The sequence below is a fragment of the Ranitomeya imitator genome, chromosome 2 (assembly GCF_032444005.1).
Source record: "Ranitomeya imitator isolate aRanImi1 chromosome 2, aRanImi1.pri, whole genome shotgun sequence".
Lineage (NCBI taxonomy): Eukaryota > Metazoa > Chordata > Amphibia > Anura > Dendrobatidae > Ranitomeya > Ranitomeya imitator.
Window position 1 is genome coordinate 585,762,770 of NC_091283.1, and position 25,744 is coordinate 585,788,513.

Sequence of the window (25,744 nt, forward strand, 5' to 3'; positions counted from 1 at the left end):
AATAAAGGGTTAATCGGCTAAGTGACTGAACAAGGGCAAGCTGATAAAAGAGCCAAAACACCCACCATATCCGTGCACTCCATAAACTGCCATTTAGCATTGTATCCTACAGTTCCAGCTCCCCCTGCATGAGATTTTCGGAAACGCTTGCAGATATGGAAGGCGGCGTTTTTCCCTTTAGTGCAGAGCAATAATAGTCCTTCTCTGGAAAACTCATTATTGTAGTGGGAAGTCTATAAGGGTGCCAGACGGCACACAAACAGATGTTTCCATTACAGAATGCCAGTTATAAGGGCCTGCACGGATCTCGGGAATACTATGGCTAACAGGAGAACCCCCATTGTTTCCATGGCTGTCTCCACGCACAATAGAACCAAGGTTGCTGGAGCAGAGTCTTCTTTTCTGGCTTTATCACTAACCAGCTTCATCTCTGTAAAAGATGTCGTGTCCCTTTAACACGCACGTCTTTCAGACTTTCGAGCCAAAACTGCAATTCAGTTCTCAAAGGCATCGGAGCTCTTTGACTGCGATTAGCCCTCCATTTGTATTGTGATTATGCCGGATACGGCCATTTACACAGATAGAGTCCAAGTGTCACGAATAGTACTTGATTCATCAAACATTACAGAATGATTGGAGCGATTGCATTACCAAGGCAACCTCCAGCAAATTACCCAACTGAGCGATATTAAGGGCCATTAGAATGAAAAATTATGTGTATTGAAGATTATACATATAATACGCACTGTTTGGCGCACTGCTCGCCTGAGCGGTCACTGAATGCGCAAGTGTATTGAGGATTATTGTGCATTCATCAAGAAAGGTCAGGATGTCGGATACAGAAAAAGCATTTCCGAAGAGTTCTGATTTATTCACCCATTCTCACGAAAAGATAGGAGGAGTGCAATGAATAGGAAATGCTTTATTCCCAATCCTGACCCGGAGGAGACCATTATGATGCGCTCTGCATTATATTAAAAAGCTGCCAAAAAATAAATGTAAAGCAACTGGGACACAGTTAAACTTTATTATGCATCGCTTCCCGGCAATGATTACTGGACTTATGAGGGGAGGAGGGTAACGGTGCGCACGTAGAGAATGCTGTTATACACAACAGCAGTAGAGGGTCACCAGACGCTGCGGCACAGCAGCGTGACAAAGATCACATGCAGTACACAGAGCTCAGCATTCAGAGAACTGGTAGATCTGCAGCAGATAAAACAGTGATTATCAAAATGACATCACTGGAATCAGGGTCTCTGCCACTACACTATGCTGCTCTCAGATAAAAGAGGCACAAACCTGCTGACAGATTCCCTTTAACATTTATCTTAAGCATCTTTAACATTTAATGCATAAATGTCTGCCACTGTTGTAAAATATGTTTGTGGTTAGTTATTCATTATCCATAGGACACAGCATTGCATATAGCATGTGACGGAGCAGGACGCAATTTTGCCGCAATGATAACTGTATATATCTGTGAAAATTGGGACATACCAAGAAGTAGAGGCTCTGTACAGTAATGTCAAGCCTACAGTCATAAGAAAAACTAAGTACACCCTCTGAATTCTACCATATGATACGAACTGGGAAAAAAAAATTATATCTGATTTTCAGAAGGTCATAAAATTAGGTAAATACAACCTTAGATGAACAAAAAAAAAACATGAAAAATACATCATATCATTAACAAACTAGGCCAAAATTGAGAAACAGCATGTGTAAAATTAAGTACACCCTTACTGCCTGCATAGGAATTAAAAGGGCAAGTAGCAGCAAGGTGCTACTGATCAAATATCTTTATCAGAAAGTTTGACCAGCCCTATAAAAGCAGAAGTTTGGGCAGTTTGTTGGTCTGAAGTATTCAGGAGTATCTCAACACAATGCCCTAGAATAAAGACATCAGCAGTGATTTTCGAGAAGCAATTATTGCTGGCCATGTATCTAAAAGGGTAATAATGTCAAATGGCCAGGGCCCCATTGCCAAAAGGGACGCCAACTTTTACATGACAGAAACTGAACTGATAACTGATAATACAGGACTAGCGTTAATTTTTCGAGGTTGGAATCATAGAAGGACAAGTGCCTCATCTGCCATGCGGAGTGGCCTGCTACTTCTCCGAAAAGGGCGGCAATCCCAATGCAGAGGAGAGCGTTCCCCCTGCCCCTAGTATGGCAAGGGAGGAATCCGCTGTTCCTCTCCAGCAGCAGGAGATCTGAGAGCAGGAAATCCAGCCAGCTACATCCACCACGTTTAACGTGAGGAGGATCCAATCAACTTGGAATCTCCTACCAGGAGCTAAAGGAGGGAAGGAGAAGCTGGTGGGACAAGACAAAGGGAAGGAGTCAAAGAGAACTACAGAGAGAAAGCAAGAAGGAAGGGAGGAAATAGCGAGAAGGATAGAGAGGGAGAAAAAGATGAGGGAAAAGGATCAGAAAGGAGGACCAGAAGCCGTAGTGGCCCAGAGAAGGAGCTGAGGGAAGAGAATCATTACACCAAACATGAGTTGTAGCATACCCCAGGTAGAATGCTGTCCCCCAACTGGACAACCCCTTGTTGAAATGATGTATTCCCCATAATAAAATTAAAACACCATCAAACACATCTCGAATGATACCAGAACCTGAGCTCCCGTCACATTGTCTTGCCACATGAGCCCTTTAGTCAACCAGAGGCCGCTATTGAGTGGTAGCGCTGTCACGTCTTCCATGTGTCCGACATTCATCCAAGAGTGCAGCAGCCATTATTATATATTATTATTATTATTTATTAGCAGCCGCTGGTTGGCTGCAGCAATCACGTGGTATAACAATGTCACATGACCCCTGGGAGACCCAGCATCGACAAAACTGGAAAGGCGCCAGCGTAGAAGGGGAGTATCTGGTATTATTATTTTGCAAAGCAGGGCTTTTCCATTTAATAAACAACCCCTTTGTCAGGTAGTCCAATATTTCTGGTATTCTAATTCTGCTCAAGACTAGCCCCAACAGCAACCACCTATCCATTGAATGGTCATTCTTTTACTTTTAAAGCTATCAATTGAGGATTAATAAAAATAATTACAGCTTTTGGCTGACTATATTCAATAGCTGTTGGAGACGAGTTTTCCTTCGAATACGCATTTCCCAAAAAGCATCTAATGTAAACAGCTCACCTGACAAAACGAGCAAATTGCTAATTTATTGGGTTAAAACTCCCAAGTAGCACAGCTCGCGGTCTTGGGGTAATATGTGACACCGAACTTTCCTTTATTCCCTATATCCAATCGTTATGTTACGTGCATCCTAAAAACATCCCCATAATTGAAACTTTTCTCACCTGTGAAACTTATTCATTCTCATCTGGACTATTTCATCTCTGTGACCCAATTCTCTCCTCTCCAATCCGTCCTAAACGCGACAGCCAGGGTCGTATTTCTTTCAAGCTGATATACTAATGCAATGCATCTTATGAGAGAAATCTGCTTCTTTCTCCTCCTGAACTGACCAATTACTCTCAAAATACTAAATTCACTGTTAAAAACCTGTCTTCAGTGAATGCAGCCTTTCCCATTACTGACACAGGACACGACAGTTGGTGCTCATAAAGTTCTATGGAAAACTGTCATTTCAGGAGTGTCCTCCTCTATCTCCTCCCTGTTTATTTCTCCATAACATTTTGAGACCACCAACTCATCTCCTATCTCTGTAATGGGAACATATTTGTTCACTGGACCCTGATTGCACAGATTTAACCATGCATTGAGGGTGTTGAGAATGACTGATCAGTCCAGGAGGAGAAAGAAGCAGATTTATCTGATAAGATACATTACAAAGTTGCTTATTTTCATGTGTACTACTGATATGATATCATACAATACTTAAAATGGGAATTAAGGTACCATCACATTTAGCGACGCTGCAGCGATCTAGACAACGATGCCGATCGCTGCAGCATCGCTGTGTGGTCGCTGGAGAGCTGTCACACACAGCTCTCCAGCGACCAACGATGCCGAAGTCCCCGGGTAACCAGGGTAAACACCGGGTTACTAAGCGCAGGGCCGCGCTTAGTAACCCGATGTTTACCCTGGTTACCAATGTAAATGTAAAAAAAAACAAAAAACACTACATACTTACATTCCGGCGTCTGTCGCGTCCCCCGGCGTTCTGCTTCCCTGCACTGTGTAAGCGCCAGCCGTAAAGCAGAGCGGTGACGTCACTGCTGTGCTTTACGGCCAGCCGGCGCTCACAGTCAGTGCAGGGAAGCAGAACGCCGGGGGACGCGACAGACACCGGAATGTAAGTATGTAGTGTTTGGGGTTTTTTTACATTTACACTGGTAACCATGGTAAACATCGGGTTACTAAGCGCGGCCCTGCGCTTAGTAACCCGATGTTTACCCTGGTTACCAGTGAAGACATCGCTGAATCGGCGTCACACACGCCGATTCAGCGATGTCTGCGGGAGATCCAGCGACGAAATAAAGTTCTGGCCTTTCTGCTCCGACCAGCGATGTCACAGCAGGATCCTGATCGCTGCTGCGTGTCAAACACAACGAGATCGCTATCCAGGACGCAGCAACGTCACGGATCGCTATCGTTATCGTTCTAAAGTTGCTCAGTGTGAAGGTACCTTTACTTTAATTTTTGTACATCTACGGTATATAAATTGCTTAATGTATACAGTTACAGTACTGTGCAAATTAATTGGGACAAAGCATTTTTTAAGTAAAATCGTAAGTTGGTTACCAGTCAGTGATTCAAACCAGTTTTAATATATAATAAATAAATCGTGGTCAACTAGCCAGTGGAAAAAGGTAATTTTCAGAATTAGTGTGTAACATTAATTTGCACAGCACTGTATGTACTTCATAGATATGATTCATTCTTAAATTGGTTATGTATTTTTATATTTATTATGACAGGCACTTCCTAGGCCATTATTCTACTTTTATGCATGAGTGTTTGGTAAGGCTATGTGGCTTGCAGTAGGTGTCAATATCAGAACAAAATTTAAAAGGCAACTTGTCATGTTGGGAAACATTATTTACCTGTAGATATAGGGTTATTCTTCAAGTACGGTAAATAGCATTAATCTCCTGGCTGCCTTACTGGAAGAACATTTACTGGGGGGAGATGAATTTATATCCTACCTGTAGCTGATCGGTTTAATAGGGGCAGTATGTCACCACTCCCTATACGTGAGAGGAGGCTGTAATCACTCTCTGCTGTGCAGCGTGTGTGTGCAGCGTGTGTGTGCAAAGCAGGCTGTCAAAGTGTCAGGAAGTGACTACAGCGACTCACTGTGTTGTGAACATTGACTATAACCGCCCCCAGCACCTTCCCGAGGAATGGAAGCGAGCAGCTACAGGGAGAATATCACTACATTTTCGCCCTGTAGCCACTGCTCCAGTAAGACAAGGCAAACGTGATTTTAATGCCATTTAACTGCAGGTTAACCCTACATCTGCAGGTAAAGGGCCTTTCACCACGTGACAAGTTCCTTTTAATCTGGATTTACACTGCACAATTTTCAGGAAAAGAATTTCCTAGGAACATTTGTTTCCCAATAATCCTGCACTGTAATCATGTTGTCGATCACTGATGAATGAGAGTTTTACTTAAAAATCATCATTCTCAGCAGCACATTTCTGTGTAAACACGTGCTGCCGAGAACAACAATAGTCTACCGAGAACAACAATAATCAATGCGAACAGAACAACCTATTACGGATTGCTCCGTACAAATCAGAAGCACACTCTGGCCATATAGTCGACCTATTAAAGGGACTCGGTCAGCACAGAATGACTGTTCAAACCAAGCACAGGAGCTCTGTGCATCATGGCGGGGCCAATCATTTATATACACGTTCTCACCTCCTTGGTTTCCCTCCGTCCTTCCTTGTCTCTGTGAAGCCACAGCTGTCAGTCATAGAGGAGGAGGTGGAGATTGAGGTCTACAAGCAGGTGGGAAGGTGGATATAAATGTTTGGCCCCGACATGATGCCCCGAGCGCTTGGACTTTGAACGGTCATTCTGTGCTAACAGAGGGACATGCGCCGTACTATTACTATTTGATATGGGCTCCAGCTCCATCTTTCCCGTAGTGTTAGATGTTTTGAATAGCTGACATGTGCCCCTAACAGCTGTGGGTGGAATCACGATCTACCCACGGCTGTTAACCCATGAAATGCTGCTGTCAATCGCTGACAGTGGCATTTAATGTGATCGTGTCCGAAGGGTGTCACTAATCCCGCCCATCGGTGACCCCATCACATGGTTGTGGGTCACCAATGGGTCGGCTTGACAACCAGAGGTCTCCAGCAGATCTCTATGGTTGTCATTGCCGGATTGCTATGAGCGCCGCCCGCTGGTCGGCGCTCATAGCAAGCGAGCATTTCTGCTACATACAGGTGATCTGATAATCGCCTGTGTGTAGAAGAGGCGATCGGGTATGGCAGCTTCTAGTCTGGAGATTATGGAAGCATGCAAAAAGTAAAAATAAAGTTTAAAAAAAAATTTGAAAAAAAAAAAAATAATAATATGTATGTTCAAATCACCCCCATTTCAAAATAAAACAGTTTAAAAAAATAATAATAAAATATATGCATATTGGTATCACCACGTTCAGAATTGCCTGGTTTATCAAGCTATATTTTTGGGTCGCGGAAATATTGCCTTAAAATGCAATAACGTGCGCTCAAAAGGTTGTATCTTCACCAAAATGATATCATTACAAACATCAGCTCGAACACAAAAAATAAGCCCTCACCCAACCCGAGATCATGAAGAATGGAGACACTACGGGTCTTGGAAAACGGTGCAATTAGTGATGGTTTGAGGAGCCATGTCATCTGCTGGTGTAGGTCCACTGTGTTTTATCAAGACCAAAGTCAGCGCAGCCGTCTACCAGGAAATTTTAGAGCACTTCATGCTTCCCTCTGCCGACAAGCTTTTTGGAGATGGAAATGTCATTCTCCAGCAGGACTTGGCACCTGTCCACACTGACACAAGTACCAATACCTGGTTTAACCCCTTAACCCCCAGACCTTTTTTCGTTTTTGCTTTGTGCTCCCCTTCTTTTCAGAGCCATAAATGTTTTTTATTTTTCCGTCAATATGGCCATGTGAGGGCTTATTTTTTGCGGGACAATTTGTACTTTTGAACGATATCATTGATTTTACCATGTCGTTTAACAGAAAACGGGGAAAAAATTCCAAGTGCGATGAAATTTCAAAAAAGTGCATTCCCACACAGTTTTTTTGTTTGACTTTTTTGCTAGGTTCAGTAAATACTAAAACTGACCTGCCACTATGATTCTCCAGGTCATTATGAGTTCATAGACACCAAATATGTCTAGGTTCTCTTTTATCTAAGTGGTGAAAAAAATTCCAAAGTTTGCTAAAAAAATAAAAACTAAAAATTGCGCCATATTCCGATACCCGTAGCGTCTCCATTTTTCGTGATCTGGGGTCGGGTGAAAGCTTATTTTTTGCATGCAGAGTTGATGTTTTTAATCATACCACTTTTGTGCAGATACGTTATTTTGATAGCCTGCTATCTAATTTTATTGCAATGTCGCGGCGACCAAAAAATGTAATTTTGGCGTTTTGATTTTTTCCTCGCTATGCCGTTTAGCGATCAGGTTAATCGTTTTTTTTTATTGATCTATCGGGTGATTCTGAATGCGGCGATACCAAATATGTGTATATTTGATTTTTTTTATTATTGTTTTATTTTGATTGGGGCGAAAGGGGGGTGATTTGAAATTTTATATTTTTAAACACTTTTTTTTTTATTTTAGCATGCTTCAATAGTCTCCATGGGAGGCTAGAAGCATGCACTACTCGATCGCCTCTGCTACATAGAGGTGATGCCCAGATCACCTCTATGCAGCAGAATTACAGACTTGCTATGAGCGCCGACCACAGGGTGGTGCTCATAGCAATCTGCCATCAACAACCGTAGAGGGCTCGAGGAGACCTCTGGTTGTGATTGAGGGCAATGCACCGATGACCTTGCTAAATGTTGCTGTCAGAGTTTGACAGCGGCATTTATCTAGTTAATGGGCGCGGGCAGATCGCGATTCTGCTTGCGCCCATTGCAGGCACATGTCAGCTGTTGAAAACAGCTGACATGTTGCGGCTTTAAGGTGGGCTCACCGCCGGAGCCCACCTCAAAGCGGGGGATACTGCCAGCTGACGTACTATTCCGTCAGCTAGCAGAAAGGGGTTAAAAACAACAGTATCACTGTGCTTGATTGGCCAGCAAACTCGCCTGACCTTAACCCCATAGAGAATCTATGGGATATTGTCAAGAGGAAGATGAGAGACACCAGACCCAACAATGGAGATGAGCTGAAGGCTGCTATCAAAGCAACCTGGGCTTCCATAACACCTCAGCAGTGCAACAGGCTGATCGCCTCCATGCCACGCCGCAGTGATACATTTCAGTCGGCCAACATTTTGGATTTTAAAATCATTTTTTCAAGCTGGAGTTATAACGTATTGTAATTTACTGAGATAATGACTTTTGGGTTTTCAGTGGCTGTAAGCCATAATCATCAACACTAACAGAAATAAACACTTGAAATAGATCACTCTGTTTGTAATCACTATCCAATATAAGAGTTTCACTTTTTGTATTGAACAACTGAAATAAAGTAACTAATGTTGTGATACGCTCATGTATATATTTATACTATACTAGAGCCAGTTCAGATCCCAGCAGAAGCCCAGCTGCGCACTAAATCTACCCTCTCTGCAGATGGCACTGGACAAAACTCCAGGGCAGGCACTGGGTGTACATACATGTGATATAACAAAAGGGGTTAACTCCGTTATTGTTACAGGCTTCCATTTCCCAGTTTCATAGGGATAAGAGTCCTGCTTCTTTCTATTATCCCCCAACCTATTTGAATATACTAGCTGAAGAGCCCGGCGTTGCCTGTGCATAGTAAATATCTGTGGTTAGTTAGAGCACCTCACGTCTCTTATTTTCCCATCACACCTCTCATTTTCCCCCTCACTCCTCATTCCCCCCTAACACTTGTCAATTCGACCTCACATCTGTCATTTTCCGTTCACTCCACTATTTTCCCTCACTCCTCTCATTTTGCACTCACACCCCTCATTTTCCCCTCAGTATATACATGTCTGTCATCTCCCTTATATATAGTATACACCTGTATGTCATCACCTGTATATAGTATATATCTGTATGTCATCTCCCCTGTAAATAGTATATACCTGTATGTCATCTCTTCTGTATATACTATATACCTGTACGTCATCTCCTCCTATATATAGTATATACCTGCATGTCATCTCCTGTATATAGTATATACCTGTATGTCATCTCCCCTGTATATAGTATATACCTGCTGTATGTCATCTCCTCCTCTATATACCTATGAGTCATCTCCTCTTTAATATAGTATATACCTGTATGTCATCTCTTCCTGCATATAGTATATACATGTGTCATCTCCTCCTGTATACAGTATATACCTGTAAGTCATCTCCTCCTGTATATAGTATGTACCTGTATGTCATCTCCTCCTGTATATAGTATATACCTGTGTGTCATCTCCTCCTGTATATAGTATATACCTATGTGTCATCTCCTCCTGTATATAGTATATACCTGTGTCATCTCCTCCTGTATATAGTATATACCTGTGCCTCATCTCCCCTGTATATAGTATATACCTGTGTCATCTCCTCCTGTATATAGTATATACCTGTGTGTCATCTCCCCTGTATATAGTATGTACCTGTATGTCATCTCCTCCTGTATATAGGATACACCTGTGTCTCATCTCCCCTGTATATAGTATACACCTGTGTGTCATCTCCTCCTGTATATAATATATATGTGTGTCATCTCCTCCTGTATATAGTACAATGCCTACAAGTAGTATTCAACCCCCTGCAGATTTAGCAGGTTTAATAAGATGCAAATAAGTTAGAGCCTTCAAACTTCAAACAAGAGCAGGATTTATTAACAGATGCATAAATCTTACAAACCAAAAAGTTTTGTTGCTCAGTTAAATTTTTATAAATTTTAAACATAAAAGTGTGGGTCAATTATTATTCAACCCCTAGGTTTAATATTTTGTGGAATAACCTTTGTTTGCAATTACAGCTAATGATCGTCTTTTATAAGATCTGATCAGGCCGGCACAGGTCTCTGGAGTTATCTTGGCCCACTCCTCCATGCAGATCTTCTCCAAGTTATCTAGGTTCTTTGGGTGTCTCATGTGGACTTTAAAGGGAACCTGTCACCCCGAAATGCTGTAGATAAGCCCCCGATGTTACTTAAAAGAGGAGAAAAAGACGTTATATTATACTTACCCAGGGGCGGTCCCGCTGCTGCCCTGTTGAGGGCAGAGGATAGTACTGCAATGCGCAGGCGCCGGAAAGGTCAGAGGCCCGGCGCCTGCACCTCAACAGGGCAGAGCAAAGTACGCCTGCGCCGTAGCCGTGGCTGAAGATCAGAAGAGGACGTCTTGTAATGAAGATGGGAGGCGCCGCAGCGGACCGGAGACGCCCGTTTGACCTGACCAGCAGCGGGACCGCTCTTGGGTGAGTATAATATAAACTCTTTTTCTCCTCTTTTAGGTAACATCGGGGGCTTATCTACAGCATTACAGAATGCTGCAGATAAGCCCCTGATGCCGGTGGGCTTACCTCACCCGCGAATTTCGGGGTGACAGGTTCCCTTTAATCTTGAGCTCCTTCCACAAGTTTTCAATTTTTCAATTGGGTTAAGGTCAGGAGACTGACTAGGCCACTGCAACACCTTGATTTTTTGCCTGTTGAACCAGGCCTTGGTTTTCTTGGCTGTGTGCTTTGGGTCGTTGTCTTGTTGGAAGATGAAATGACGACCCATCTTAAGATCCTTGATGGAGGAGCGGAGGTTCTTGGCCAAAATCTCCAGGTAGGCCGTGCTATCCATCTTCCCATGGATGCGGACCAGATGGCCAGGCCCCTTGGCTGAGAAACAGCCCCACAGCATGATGCTGCCACCACCATGCTTGACTGTAGGGATGGTATTCTTGGGGTCGTATGCAGTGCCATCCAGTCTCCAAATGTCACGTGTGTGGTTGGCACCAAAGATCTCGATCTTGGTCTCATCAGACCAGAGAACCTTGAACCAGTCAGTCTCAGAGTCCTCCAAGTGATCATGAGCAAACTGTAGACGAGCCTTGACATGACGCTTTGAAAGTAAAGGTACCTTACGGGCTCGTCTGGAACGGAGACCATTGCGGTGGAGTACGTTACTTATGGTATTGACTGAAACCAATGTCCCCACTGCCATGAGATCTTCCCGGAGCTCCTTCCTTGTTGTCCTTGGGTTAGCCTTGACTCTTCGGACAAGCCTGGTCTCGGCACGGGAGGAAACTTTCAAAGGCTGTCCAGGCCGTGGAAGGCTAACAGTAGTTCCATAAGCCTTCCACTTCCGGATGATGCTCCCAACAGTGGAGACAGGTAGGCCCAACTCCTTGGAAAGGGTTTTGTACCCCTTGCCAGCCTTGTGACCCTCCACGATCTTGTCTCTGATGGCCTTGGAATGCTCCTTTGTCTTTCCCATGTTGACCATGTACAGTGGGGCAAAAAAGTATTTAGTCAGTCAGCAATAGTGCAAGTTCCACCACTTAAAAAGATGAGAGGCGTCTGTAATTTACATCATAGGTAGACCTCAACTATGGGAGACAAACTGAGAAAAAAAAAATCCAGAAAATCACATTGTCTGTTTTTTTAACATTTTATTTGCATATTATGGTGGAAAATAAGTATTTGGTCAGAAACAACATTTCATCTCAATACTTTGTAATATATCCTTTGTTGGCAATGACAGAGGTCAAACGTTTTCTGTAAGTCTTCACAAGGTTGCCACACACTGTTGTTGGTATGTTGGCCCATTCCTCCATGCAGATCTCCTCTAGAGCAGTGATGTTTTTGGCTTTTCGCTTGGCAACACGGACTTTCAACTCCCTCCAAAGGTTTTCTATAGGGTTGAGATCTGGAGACTGGCTAGGCCACTCCAGGACCTTGAAATGCTTCTTACGAAGCCACTCCTTCATTGCCCTGGCGGTGTGCTTTGGATCATTGTCATGTTGAAAGACCCAGCCACGTTTCATCTTCAATGCCCTTGCTGATGGAAGGAGGTTTGCACTCAAAAGCTCACGATACATGGCCCCATTCATTCTTTCATGTACCTGGATCAGTCGTCCTGGCCCCTTTGTAGAGAAACAGCCCCAAAGCATGATGTTTCCACCACCATGCTTTACAGTAGGTATGGTGTTTGATGGATGCAACTCAGTATTCTTTTTCCTCCAAACACGACAAGTTGTGTTTCTACCAAACAGTTCCAGTTTGGTTTCATCAGACCATAGGACATTCTCCCAAAACTCCTCTGGATCATCCAAATGCTCTCTAGCAAACTTCAGACGGGCCCGGACATGTACTGGCTTAAGCAGTGGGACACGTCTGGCACTGCAGGATCTGAGTCCATGGTGGCGTAGTGTGTTACTTATGGTAGGCCTTGTTACATTGGTCCCAGCTCTCTGCAGTTCATTCACTAGGTCCCCCCGCGTGGTTCTGGGATTTTTGCTCACCGTTCTTGTGATCATTCTGACCCCACGGGGTGGGATTTTGCGTGGAGCTCCAGATCGAGGGAGATTATCAGTGATCTTGTATGTCTTCCATTTTCTAATTATTGCTCCCACTGTTGATTTCTTCACTCCAAGCTGGTTGGCTATTGCAGATTCAGTCTTCCCAGCCTGGTGCAGGGCTACAATTTTGTTTCTGGTGTCCTTTGACAGCTCTTTGGTCTTCACCATAGTGGAGTTTGGAGTCAGACTGTTTGAGGGTGTGCACAGGTGTCTTTTTATACTGATAACAAGTTTAAACAGGTGCCATTACTACAGGTAATGAGTGGAGGAAAGAGGAGACTCTTAAACAAGAAGTTACAGGTCTGTGAGAGCCAGAAATCTTGATTGTTTGTTTCTGACCAAATACTTATTTTCCACCATAATATGCAAAAAAAATTATAAAAAAACAGACAATGTGATTTTCTGAATTTTTTTTTCTCAGTTTGTCTCCCATAGTTGAGGTCTACCTATGATGTAAATTACAGACACCTCTCATCTTTTTAAGTGGTGGAACTTGCACTATTGCTGACTGACTAAATACTTTTTTGCCCCACTGTATGAGTGCTGTTCACAAGTTTGGGGAGGGTCTTAAATAGTCAGAAAAGGCTGGAAAAAGAGATAATTAATCCAAACATGTGATGCTCATTGTTCTTTGTGGCTGAACTACTTCTTAATACTTTAGGGGAACCAAACAGAATTCTGGTGGGTTGAGGGGTTGAATAATAAATGACCCTCTGAAAAGACTTTTCACAATTTAAAAAAAAAAATAAACAAAGAAATAACATTCTTTTTTGCTGCAGTGTATTTCACACTTCCAGGCTGATCTACAGTCCAAATGTCACAATGCCAAGTTAATTCCAAATGTGTAAACCTGCTAAATCTGCAGGGGGTTGAATGCTACTTGTAGGCACTGTATATACCTGTGTGTCATCTCCCCTGTATATAGTATATACCTGTGTGTAATCTCCCCTGTATATAGTATGAACCTGTATGTCATCTCCCCTGTATATAGTATATACCAGTGTGCCATCTCCTCCTGTATATAGTATATACCTGTGTCATCTCTCCTGTATATAGTATATACCTGTGTGTCATCTCCCCTGTATATAGTATGAACCTGTATGTCATCTCCCATGTATATAGTATATACCAGTGTCTCATCTCCTCCTGTATATAGGATATACCTGTGTGTCATCTCCTCCTGTATATAGTATATACCTGTGTGCCATCTCCTCCTGTATATAGTATATATGTGTGTGTCATCTCCTCCTGTATATAGTATATACCTGCAAGTCATCTCCTCCTGTACATAGTAAATACCTGTATGTCATCTCCTCCTGTACATAGTATATATGTGTGTGTGTCATCTCCTCCTGTATTAGACCGCGTTAACACGTTATTTGGTCAGTATTTTTACCTCAGTATCTGTAAGCTAAATTGGCAGCCTGATAAATCCCCAGCCAACAGGAAGCCCTCCCCCTTGGCAGTATATATTCGCTCACACATGCACATAATAGACAGGTCATGTGACTGACAGCTGCAATATTTCCTATATGGTACATTTGTTGCTCTTGTAGTTTGTCTGCTTATTAATCAGATTTTTATTTTTGAAGGATAATACCAGACTTGTGTGTGTTTTAGGGCGAGTTTCATGTGTCAAGTTGTGTTGAGTTGCATGTGGCGACATGCATGTAGCGACTTTTGTGAGATGAGTTTTGTGTGGCGACATGCATGTAGCGACTTTTGTGAGATGAGTTGCATGTGGCGACATGCGTGTAGCAACTTTGTGTCGAGTTGCATGTGACAGGTTAGTGTAGCAAGTTGTGTGCAGCAAGTTTTGCGCATGGCGAGATTTGCACGTGGCGAGTTTTATGTGTGGTGCGTTTTGAGTATGTGCAAGTTTTGTGTGAGGCAACTTTTGCATGTGTTGCAACTTTTGTGCATGTGGCAATTTTTCCGCGTGTGCAAGTTTTGCGTGTGGCGAGTTTTCCATGAGGTGAGTTTTGCACGTGTGGTGAGTTTTGCGTGAGCCTAGTTTTGCATGTGGCAAGTTTTGCGCGTGGTGAGTTTTGAGCGGCGACTTTTGTGTTTCGACTTTTATGTGGCGAGGTTGGTGTATGTGTGGTGAAATGTGTGCTGAGGGTGGTATATGTGTTCAAGCACGTGGTAGTGTGTGGCGCATTTTGTGTGTGTGTTCATATCCCCGTGTTTGGTGAGTATCCCATGTCGGAGCCCTACCTTAGTAACTGTACAGTATATACTCTTTGGTGCCATCGCTCTCACTCTTTAAGTCCCCCTTGTTCACATCGGGCAGCTGTCAATTTGCCTTCAACACTTTTCCTTTCACTTTTTCCCCATTTTGTAGATAGGGGCAAAATTGTTTGGTGAATTGGAACACGCGGGGTTAAAATTTCGCCTCACAACGTAGCCTATGATGCTCTCGGGGTCCAGACGTGTGACTGTGCAAAATTTTGTGGCTGTAGCTGTGACGGTGCAGATGCCAATCCCGGACATACACACACACATACACACATTCAGCTTTATATATTAGATAAATAGATTAAAAAAAAAGCCGGCAATTAATGTGCCATCTACTGTAAAATCACTGCAGGAGCTGAAAGGATAGACTAGATGGATTACATACAGTAAATACAAATAAAATAGGTAGATATATAGATGTCTGTCACAAATGCAATTAGTACAGTGTGTGCAGCTTACTGTACATGTATTTAATAAAAGATTATTTTTCAGAAAAAAATGATGTGGGCTCCTGCGCAATTTTTGTAACCAGCAGGGGGAAAGCCAATGGCTTGGGGCCGATGTTTATAGCCATGGGAATACCCATGGAGCTTCTCAGGATATTAATATCATCTCACATCTGTATAATTAGATTTTACTGGCTATTAAAATGGGAACCCCGCCCCCCAAAAAAACGACATGGGGTTCCCCTATAATTAACAACCAGCAAAGGCTATGGAGACAGCTACGGGCTGATATTAATAGCCTAGGAAGGGGCCGTGGATACTGCCCCACCCGGCTAAAAACCATCTCTCGGCCGCCCCAGAAAAGGTGCATCTTTAAGAAGCACCAATTCTGGTACTTAGCACGGAGTCACACACAACGTACATAATATATTATATATATTTAATATATATAATATATATATATATACATATATACATATATACATATATACACACACACACTATGTTCCAAATTATTATGCAAATTACATTTTTCTCAGATTTTCCTAAATGGTCGGTGCAAATGACAGTCAGTCTAATAAAAGTCATCACCCATTAGAGTATACATCGAATTTTATTGAAGAGACCTCCCAATGATAACAGTATAATCTCCAAAATGAATAAAAACTCAAAACGCACTCTTCCAAATTATTAGGCACAGTAGAATTTATAAACATTTGATATGTTTTAAAGAATTGAAAATGCTCATTTGTGGATTTGCAGCATTAGGAGGTCACATTCACTGAACAAAAAAGCTATTTAACTCCAAAACCTCCTAACAGGCCAAGTTACCTGTTAACATAGGAACCCTTCATTGATATCACCTTCACAATTCTTGCATCCATTGAACTTGTGAGTTTTTGGAGAGTTTCTGCATGTATTTCTTTGCATGAAATCAGACACACATTAGGAAAAAAGTATTTTCATGAAATAAAGACACAGGGTGTTGTAATAGTTTATTAAATGCTCAATCCAATTGAAGACCCTTGTCACCTGAAACAAAGTTAAACTAAAAAAACAACAATATCCCATACCTCTCAGGCTTTACAGTCAAGTCCCACGCTGTAAATCCATCTGAAGGGGTTAAATCATTTTACAAGCAGAAGCTCTGCTAATGCAGCTGTGCTCCTGCTTGTAAAAAGTGGGGAATGAATGGAAAGCAGGGGAACGTAGCTACCTAGACTTGCGGTGCTGCGCCCCCTGCTGGCATAAACTCATATGAACTCGAGCGTGGGAATTTTTAAGAAAATTTTCTCACGCTCGAGTTCATATGAGTTTATGCCAGCAGGGGGCGCAGCACCAGGTCTAGGTAGCTACCTTCCACTGCTTTCCATTCATTCCCCACTTTTTACAGGCAGGGTCAGCTGCATTAGCAGAGCTTCTGCTTGTAAAATGATTTAACCCCTTCAGATGGATTTACAGCGTGGGACTTGACTGTAAAGCCGGAGAGGTATGGGATATTGTTGTTTTTTATTTTAACTTTGTTTCAGGTGACAAGGGTCTTCAATTGGATTGAGCATTTAATAAACTATTACAACACCCTGTGTCTATTTCATTAAAATACTTTTTTCCTAATGTGTGTTTTTTTTAACCCTTTATGAACATAGGATTAATAATGGATAGGTGTCTTATTGACGCCTCTCCATTATTAACCTGGCTTAATGTCACCTTACAATAGCAAGGTGACATTAACCCTTTATTACCCCATATCCCACCACTACTCGGGAGTGGGAAGAGAGTGGCTAAGTGCCAGAATAGGCGCATCTTACAGATGTGCATTTTCTGGGGTGGCTGGGGGCAGATGTTTTTGCCAGGGGGGTCCTATAACCATGGTCCCTCTTTAGGCTATTAATATCTGCCATCAGTCACTGGCTTTCCCACTCTGGCGGAGAAAATAGCGCGGGAGCCCACGTCAGTTTTTTCCATGATTTAACCCTTTATTTTAACAGCTAGAGCCCCCAAATTTTGCACACAGACACTTCTAACATTACTAGTGAGGAATATGTAAAAAAATGTATGTATATCATGTCGGGTTTGGGAAGAAGATAACAAAAGCTGGCAATTGAATTACCGACTTTTCTGCTATCCAGCGCTATATGAAAAAAAAAAAAATGTATCTACTATATAATTGTCTAAGGGTCACTTCCGTCTGTCTGTCTGTCTGTAACGGCAATCCCAAGTTGCTGATTGGTCATGGCTGTTTTGCCGCGACCAATCAGCGACGGGCACAGTCCGGCGGCAAAATGGCCGCGCCTTACTCCCCGCAGTCAGTGCCCGCTCCGTACTCCCCTCCAGTCAGCGCTCACACAGGGTTAATGGCAGCGCTAACGGACCGCGTTATGCCGCGGTGTAACGCACTCCATTAACGCTGCTATTAACCCTGTGTGACCAACTTTTTACTATTGATGCTGCCTATGCAGCATCAATAGTAAAAAGATCTAATGTTAAAAATAATAATAAAAAAAATCGTCATATACTCACCTTCCGGCATCTTTCCAGCTCCTCGCGACGCTCCGGTGACCGATCCATGCATTGCGATCTCGCAAGATGATGACGTAGCGGTTTCGCAAGACCACTACATCATCATCTCGCGAGACCGCAATGCACCCTTCAGACCGAAGCGCGCGAGGAGCGTCGGTAACCGCTTCGATCCGGGGGCCAACGGAAAGCGAGTATATAACTATTTTTTATTTTAATTCTTTTTTTTTTTTAATAGGGATATGATGCCCACATTGCTATATACTACGTGGGCTGGGCAATATACTGCGTGGGCTGGGCAATATACTGCGTGGGCTGGGCAATATACTGCGTGGCTGTGCTATACACTACGTGGGCCGTGCTACATACTCCGTGGGCCGTGCTACATACTCCGTGGGCCGTGCTACATACTCCGTGGGCCGTGCTACATACTCCGTGGGCCGTGCTACATACTCCGTGGGCCGTGCTACATACTCCGTGGGCCGTGCTATATACTCTGTGGGCCGTGCTATATACTACGTGGGCCGTGCTATATACTACGTGGCCGGCCGCGAACAATCAGCGACAGGCGCAGTCCAATCAGCAAATTGGCGCGGGATTTGAACCACGCTTCGCTAATTGGTCGCGGCTGGCCGAATCCTGTGTATTCAATGAATTCTAAAATCTTCATAAATAAACTACATACATAATAATAATAATAATTTTATTTATATAGCGCCAACATATTACGCAGCGCTTTACAAATTATAGAGGGGACTTGTACAGACAATAGACATTACAGCATAACAGAAATCACAGTTCAAAATAGATACCAAGAGGAATGAGGTCCCTGCTCGCAAGCTTACAAACTATGAGGAAAAGGGGAGACACGAGAGGTGGATGGTAACAATTGCTTTAGTTATTCGGACCAGCCACAGTGTAAGGATCGGGTGTTCATGTAAAGCTGCATGAACCAGTTAACTGCCTAAGTATGTAGCAGTATAGACAGAGAGGGCTAATAACTGCATAAAGTGTATGAGAACATGATGCAAGGAACCTGATTATGTTTTTGTTTTTTTTGAATGGGCCACACAGGGATAGTTAGGTTAATGCATTGAGGCGGTAGGCCAATCTGAACAAATGAGTTTTTAGGGCACGCTTAAAACTGTGGGGATTGGGGATTAATCGTATTAACCTAGGTAGTGCATTCCAAAGAATCGTCGCAGCACGTGTAAAGTCTTGGAGACGGGAGTGGGAAGTTCTGATTATTGAGGATGCTAACCTGAGGTCATTAGCAGAGCGGAGGGCACGGGTAGGGTGGTAGACTGAGACCAGGGAGGAGATGTAGGGTGGTGCTGAGCCATGGAGTGCTTTGTGGATGAGGGTAGTAGTTTTGTACTGGATTCTGGAGTGGATGGGTAGCCAGTGTAATGACTGGCACAAGGTAGAGGCATCGGTGTAACGGTTGGTGAGGAATATGATCCTGGCTGCAGCATTCAGGACAGATTGGAGCGGGGAAAGTTTGGTAAGAGGGAGGCCAATTAGTAGAGAGTTATAATAGTCCAGACGAGAATGAATAAGTGAAACAGTAAGATTTTGCAGAATCGAAAGTAAGAAAAGGGCGAATTCTAGAAATGTTTTTGAGATGCAGATAAGAGCGAGCCAGTGATCGGATGTGGGGGGTGAATGAAAGCTCGGAATCAAGTATGACCCCAAGGCAGCGGGCATGTTGCTTTGGAGTAATGGTGGAACCACACACAGAGCTGGCAATGTCAGGCAAAGGTAGGTTAATAGAGGGAGAAAACACGAGGAGTTCAGTTTTTGACAGGTTCAGTTTCAGATAGAGGGAGGACATAATGTTAGAGAAAGCGGTAAGACAATCACTGGTGTTTACTAAAAAGGTCGGCGTGATAACAGGAGAAGAAGTGTATAATTGGGTGTCGTCAGCATAGAGATGGTTCTGGAAACCAAATCTACTGATTGTATACTGCCCCTATTGGACAAACAAAGAGAAAAGGAGGGGGCCTAGGACTGATCCTTGAGGAATGCCAACAGTAAGGGGAAGGTGGGAGGAGGAGGAACCAGCAAAAGATACAGTGAAGGAGCGGTTAGAGAGATAGGAGGAGAACCAGGAGAGAATGGTGTCCTTGAGGCCGATGGAGCGGAGCATAGTGAGGAGGAGCTGATGATCCACAGTGTCGAATGCTGCGGAGAGATCCAAGAGAATTAGCATGGAGTAGTGACCATACATATTCTAGAATACCCGATGCGTTAGAATCGGGCTACCATCTAGTATTTATATATTTATTTATATATCTGTAGTATGTGTAGACATTAATTTTATCTGTTCTATTCTAACCTGTCAGTGTGATTTTACTGTACACCGCACTGAATTGCCGGCTTTTCTATAGAACACCAGTGCGTATTTCTCGCAAGTCACACTGATGGTCCGTGTGTAATCCGTTTTTTTCTCGCACCCATAGACTTGCATTGGCGATTCTCGGACGATATAGGCTGACAATCGCAGCATGCTGCGATTTCACTCGGATCCTGAATACGGCCGAGAAAACAACGGAAAATAGGAGCTGCCCCATAGATTAACATTGGGCCGAGTGCTATGCGATTTTTTATCGCATTGCACTCGTCCATATTACGGTCTAGTGTGACTCCGGCCTTAGCCTCACTCTTCCCACTTGCCTTGCAGCGGTGGCAAGTGGGGTGATAGCTGAGGGGGTTGATGTCACCTTTGTATTGTCAGGTAACATCAAGCCCCGAGGTCAGTAATGGAGAGGTATCAATAAGATGCCCCCATTAGTAACCCCATCATCACACTGTGTAATAAACACACACACCCAAACAAAACTCCTTTAATTGAAAGAAAGACAGACACAGACTCCTTTAATAATCTTAATTAAATTAATTTTTTACGACCTCGACCATTCCCCCAATGCCTTCATCATCAACAAACAAACAAAAAAACTAAAAATATTCCTCACCTTTCCACAACGGGTCTAGCTCTGCAACATCTAGATGACAGGCTGCATGGTTGCATGATGCAACCATGCAGCCTGTCATGCAGTAGACACTGAGCACCCGGAGCTCAGCCTCTCCCTGTGAACTGCTAATCCCTGACTGAGGGCACCACGAGCGTGAGAAAATTACCATGCTCGCTGTATTGTTTGACAGGTCCTGCGAGTTCACAGCCAATGAACTCACTTCACCTTTCTGACAACAGCACGAGCGCCGTGGGAATATTTCTCACAGCGCTCGCACTGACATCACAAAGTGCTCAGTGTCTACTGGATGACAGGCTGCAAGGTTAAATCATGCAAACCATGCAGCCTGTCATCTAGATGTAGCAGAGCTAGACCCGTTGTGAGACAAATGGATTAAAAGCATCCAGGAAGGAGAGGACTACTGTTGTTTTTTTTTACCTCCTTTGCAGATGATGAGGGCATCAGGGAAATGGGTGAGGTTGTAAGTATGGTTTAATAAAGGGAACCTGTCACCCCGTTATTTCAGTAGGAGATAAAAATACCGTTAAATAGGGCCTGAGCTGTGCTTTACAATAGGGTATTTTTTGTCCCCTGATTCCCTACCTATGCTGCCGAAATACCTTACAAAAGTGGCCTTTTTCGCCTGTCAATCAGGCTGGTCAGGTCGGATGGGCATGGTCACAAGCGCTGTTTCTCCCCCACATCTTGCTTATGTTCCCGTTGGTGGCGTAGTGCTTCTCGCATGCGCAAGTGCCGAATGCACTGCGCAGCTGTAAAAAAAGAGCGCGCTCGCCGCGGCCATCTTCCTGAGGCCGCGTGTGCGCAGATGGAGTCTCCTGCTTTTCGGGGCTTCAGGAAAATGGCCGCGGGATGCCGCGCGTGCGCAGATGGACATCGCGGCGGCCATTTTCCTGAAGCCGAGATTCGAACTCGGCTTCAGGAAAATGGCCGCTGCGATGTCCATCTGCGCACGCGCGGCATCCCGCGGCCATTTTCCTGAAGCCCCGGGAAGCAGGAGACTCCATCTGCGCACGCGCGGCCTCAGGAAGATGGCCGCGCCCACCGAGAAACCGCTGAATAGCGGCGAGCGCGCTCTTTTTCTACAGCTACGCAGTGCATTCGGCACTTGCGCATGCGAGAAGCACTACGCCACCAACAGGAACATAAGCAAGATGTGGGGGAGAAACAGCGCTTGTGACCACGCCCATCCGACCTGACCAGCCTGATTGACAGGCGAAAAAGGCAACTTTTGTAAGAAATTTCGGCAGCATAGGTAGGGAATAAGGGGACAAAAAATACCCTATTGTAAAGCACAGCTCAGGCCCTATTTAACGGTATTTTTATCTCCTACTGAAAAAACGGGGTGACAGGTTCCCTTTAATAAAGGAGTCTGTGTCTCTCTTTCAATTAAAGGAATTTTTCTGGGTGTGTGTTTTCTTACAATGTGACTATGAGGCTAGTAATAGGTGTCATATTGACTCCTCTCCATTACTAACCTCAGGCCTTGATGTCACCTGACAATACAAAGGTGACATCAATCCCCCCAACAATCACACCACTTGTGACCGCTACAGGGCAAGCGGGATAAGTGAAGCCAACTGCCAGAATTGGTGCATCTTAAAGATGCGCCTTCTCTGGGGTGGCTGAGAGCTGATGTTTTTAGCCTGGGGGCAGTATCCATGGCCCTTTCCTAGGCGATTAATATCAGCCCGCAGCTGTCTGCATAGTCTTTGCTGGTTAATTATAGGGGGACTCCAAGTTTTTTTTTTTTTTTTTTTTTGGGGGTGTCACCTATTTTAACCGCTTCACCTCCCATCCTATTTTGACCTTACTGACCTGACCATTTTTTGCAATTCTGACCAGTGTCCCTTTATGAGGTAATAAATCAGGAACGCTTCAACGGATCCTAGCGATTCTGAGATTGTTTTTTCGTGACATATTGGGCTTCATGTTAGTGATACACTTAGGTCGATAATTTTTGTGTTTATTTGTGAAAAAACAAATCAGAAATTTTTATTATGTTAAACCAGAGCGTTATGTGACACAAAATAGTTAATACTGTATTTTTCGGACTATAAGACGCACTTTTTCCCCAAAAAAATAGTGAGGAAAATGGGGGTGCGTCTTAAAGTTCGAATGCAGGCTTACCGGCAGTGGTGTGGCGGCGGCAGAGGTGCGGGGATGATGAGGCGCGGTGAGCGGTATGGCGTGAGCAGGGTCCCTTCCACAGGTGAGGTGACGCCGCGGCCCAGTATCCAAGGCCAGCAGCAGAGCCAGGTGAATCACGGCTCTCTCGGTGGCGGCGGCCATCTTCCTGAGGCCGCGCGTGCGCAGATTGAGTTAATAATCTAATAATAATAATCTTTATTTTTATATAGCGCTAACATATTCCGCAGCGCTTTACAGTTTTGCACACATTGTCATCACTGTCCTCGATGGGGCTCACAATCTAGAATCCCTATCAGTATGTCTTTGGAATGTGGGAGGAAACCGGAGTGCCCGGAGGAAACCCACGCAAACACGGAGAGAACATACAAACTCTTTGCAGATGTTGTCCTGGGTGGGATTAGAACCCAGGACCACAGCGCTGCAAGGCTGCAGTGCTAACCACTGCGCCACCGTGCTGCCCGAGTTCTCTGCTTCCCGGGGCTTCAGGAAAATGGCCGCGGGAGGCCGCGCGTGCGCAGATTGAGATCGCGGCGATCATTTTCCAGAAGCAGAGTTCGCAGGTTGAGAATATATTTTTCGAGCACACCGAAGACCCCCGGTTAGCACTTGAGCATGCCCAGATAACACCTTATCTGAGCATGTTCGCTCATCACTAATTACCAGTAACAAACTGTTTAACTGTGAAATCAATTGTGATTGGTTGATCCTGTGTTATCAGCTGTGTGCAGAGGAGATACCGTCACTGTAATCCTGCCTCTGATGATATCGAGGCTGCTGTAAAATCTTCCTGAATAGACCAGAAGCAAGAGTCTAAAATAACCCCAGTGGCCAGGGTGAATATTGCAGGATTACTCATTTTGTCTTTTAATACAGAGTCTAATATAAAAGAAAAACAAATGACAAACATTTTAAAATTTACGTTTAACAAAAAAGCCTTTTCTTAGGATACAGTACTTTTAATGTCTCAATAATACAAGTATCAAAAATTTCAGAGGGCGCAAAAAAGTTGGTTAAATACTGATAGCCACACACTCTTAGGGTACCGCCACACAGTGCCATTTTGATCGCTACGACGGTACGATCCGTGACGTTCCAGCGATATCCATACGATATCGCTGTGTCTGACACGCAGCAGCGATCAGGGACTCTGCTGAGAATCGTACGTTGTAGCAGATCGTTTGGAACTTTCTTTTGTCGCTGGATCTCCCGCTGTCATCGCTGGATCGATGTGTGTGACACCAATCCAGCGATGTGTTCGCTTGTAACCAGGGTAAACATCGGGTTACTAAGCGCAGGGCCGCGCTTAGTAACCCGATGTTTATCCTGGTTACCATCGTAAATGTAAAAAAAAACAAACAGTACATACTTACCTTCCGGTGTCCGTCGGGTCCCTTGCCGTCTGCTTCCCGCACTGACTGACTGCCGGCCGTAAAGTGAAAGCAGAGCACAGCGCGCTGTGCTCTGCTTCCACTTTACGGCCGGCAGTCAGTCAGTGCGGGAAGCAGACGGCAAGGGACAGACACCGGAATGTAAGTATGTAGTGTTTGTTTTTTTTTACGCTGGTAACCAGGGTAAACATCGGGTTACTAAGCGCGGCCCTGCGCTTAGTAACCCGATGTTTACCCTGGTTACCCGGGGACCTCGGCATCGTTGGTCGCTGGAGAGCTGTCTGTGTGACAGCTCTCCAGCGACCACACAACGACTTACCAACGATCACGGCCAGGTCGTATCGCTGGTCGTGATCGTTGGTAAATCGTATAGTGTAACGGTACCCTTAAAGACATATTTACCATTAAATGAGTATTCTTCCACTTGGTAAAACCAGATTATAGGGGCTGAGCAACCAGCTAAATATTACACTGTGTAGCCAAACAAAATCCTTTAACCCAATAATGACTCATGAGATCAGATGCTAAAAAATGATTTTTTTAAAGGGCTCAGAGCGGTATAAAATAAGTAAAGAATAGCAAATCTCAACAATTCCCCATTGCTGCGGCTCTGTTGCTTACCCAGGGTTGCATGGGATTGGTGAGAAAGTATCGACTCTTATTCTATACCATTCTGAGAACTTTAAGGCCATGTTCACACATTCAGTATTTGGTCGTTTTTTTACCTCAGTATGTGTAAGCCAAAACCCCGAGTGGGTGATAAATACAGAAGTGGTGACGTGTTTCTGTTAGGCCATAGTCACATGATCAGTATTTGGTGCGTTTTTTACCTCAGTATTTGTTTGTTAGGTAACGTTCACACTAGCGTTATGCTAGTTTGCGTCGGCCGACGCAGCGGCGACGCATGCGTTCCTATATTTAACATGGGGGACGCATGCGTTTTTTTTTGTTGCGTTGTGCGACGCATGCGTCTTCTTTGCCGCTAGCGTCGGACCAAGAAAACGCAACAAGTTGCATTTTTCTTGCGTCCAAATTTCGGCAAAAGCCGACGCATGTGTCGCAAAACGCAGCGTTTTTGCATGCGTTTTGCTGCGTTTTTGTGTGCGTTGTGTCGCCGACGCAGCGGCGCACAACGCTAGTGTGAACGTAGCCTAAGCCAAAACCAGGGGTGAAACAATCAGAGGAAAAGTATAATAGAAACATATGCACCACTTCTGTATTTATCACCCACTCCTGGTTTTCGCTTACAAATACTCAATGTCTGAACGTGGACTTGAAAAGTCTTTTCATCGACTGGACAACTTCTTTAAAGGGAACCTGTCACCCCCAAAATCATATATGAGCTAAGGCC

General features: G+C 44.1%; 1 protein-coding gene across 2 annotated transcripts in view; it reads right to left on the bottom strand.

The window, feature by feature from the left end:
• The window catches only part of RPRD1B (regulation of nuclear pre-mRNA domain containing 1B), a 159,324-nt gene that overhangs the window by 115,785 nt on the left and 17,795 nt on the right, over positions 1 to 25,744 (bottom strand). The gene's annotated exons all lie outside the window — the stretch shown is intronic.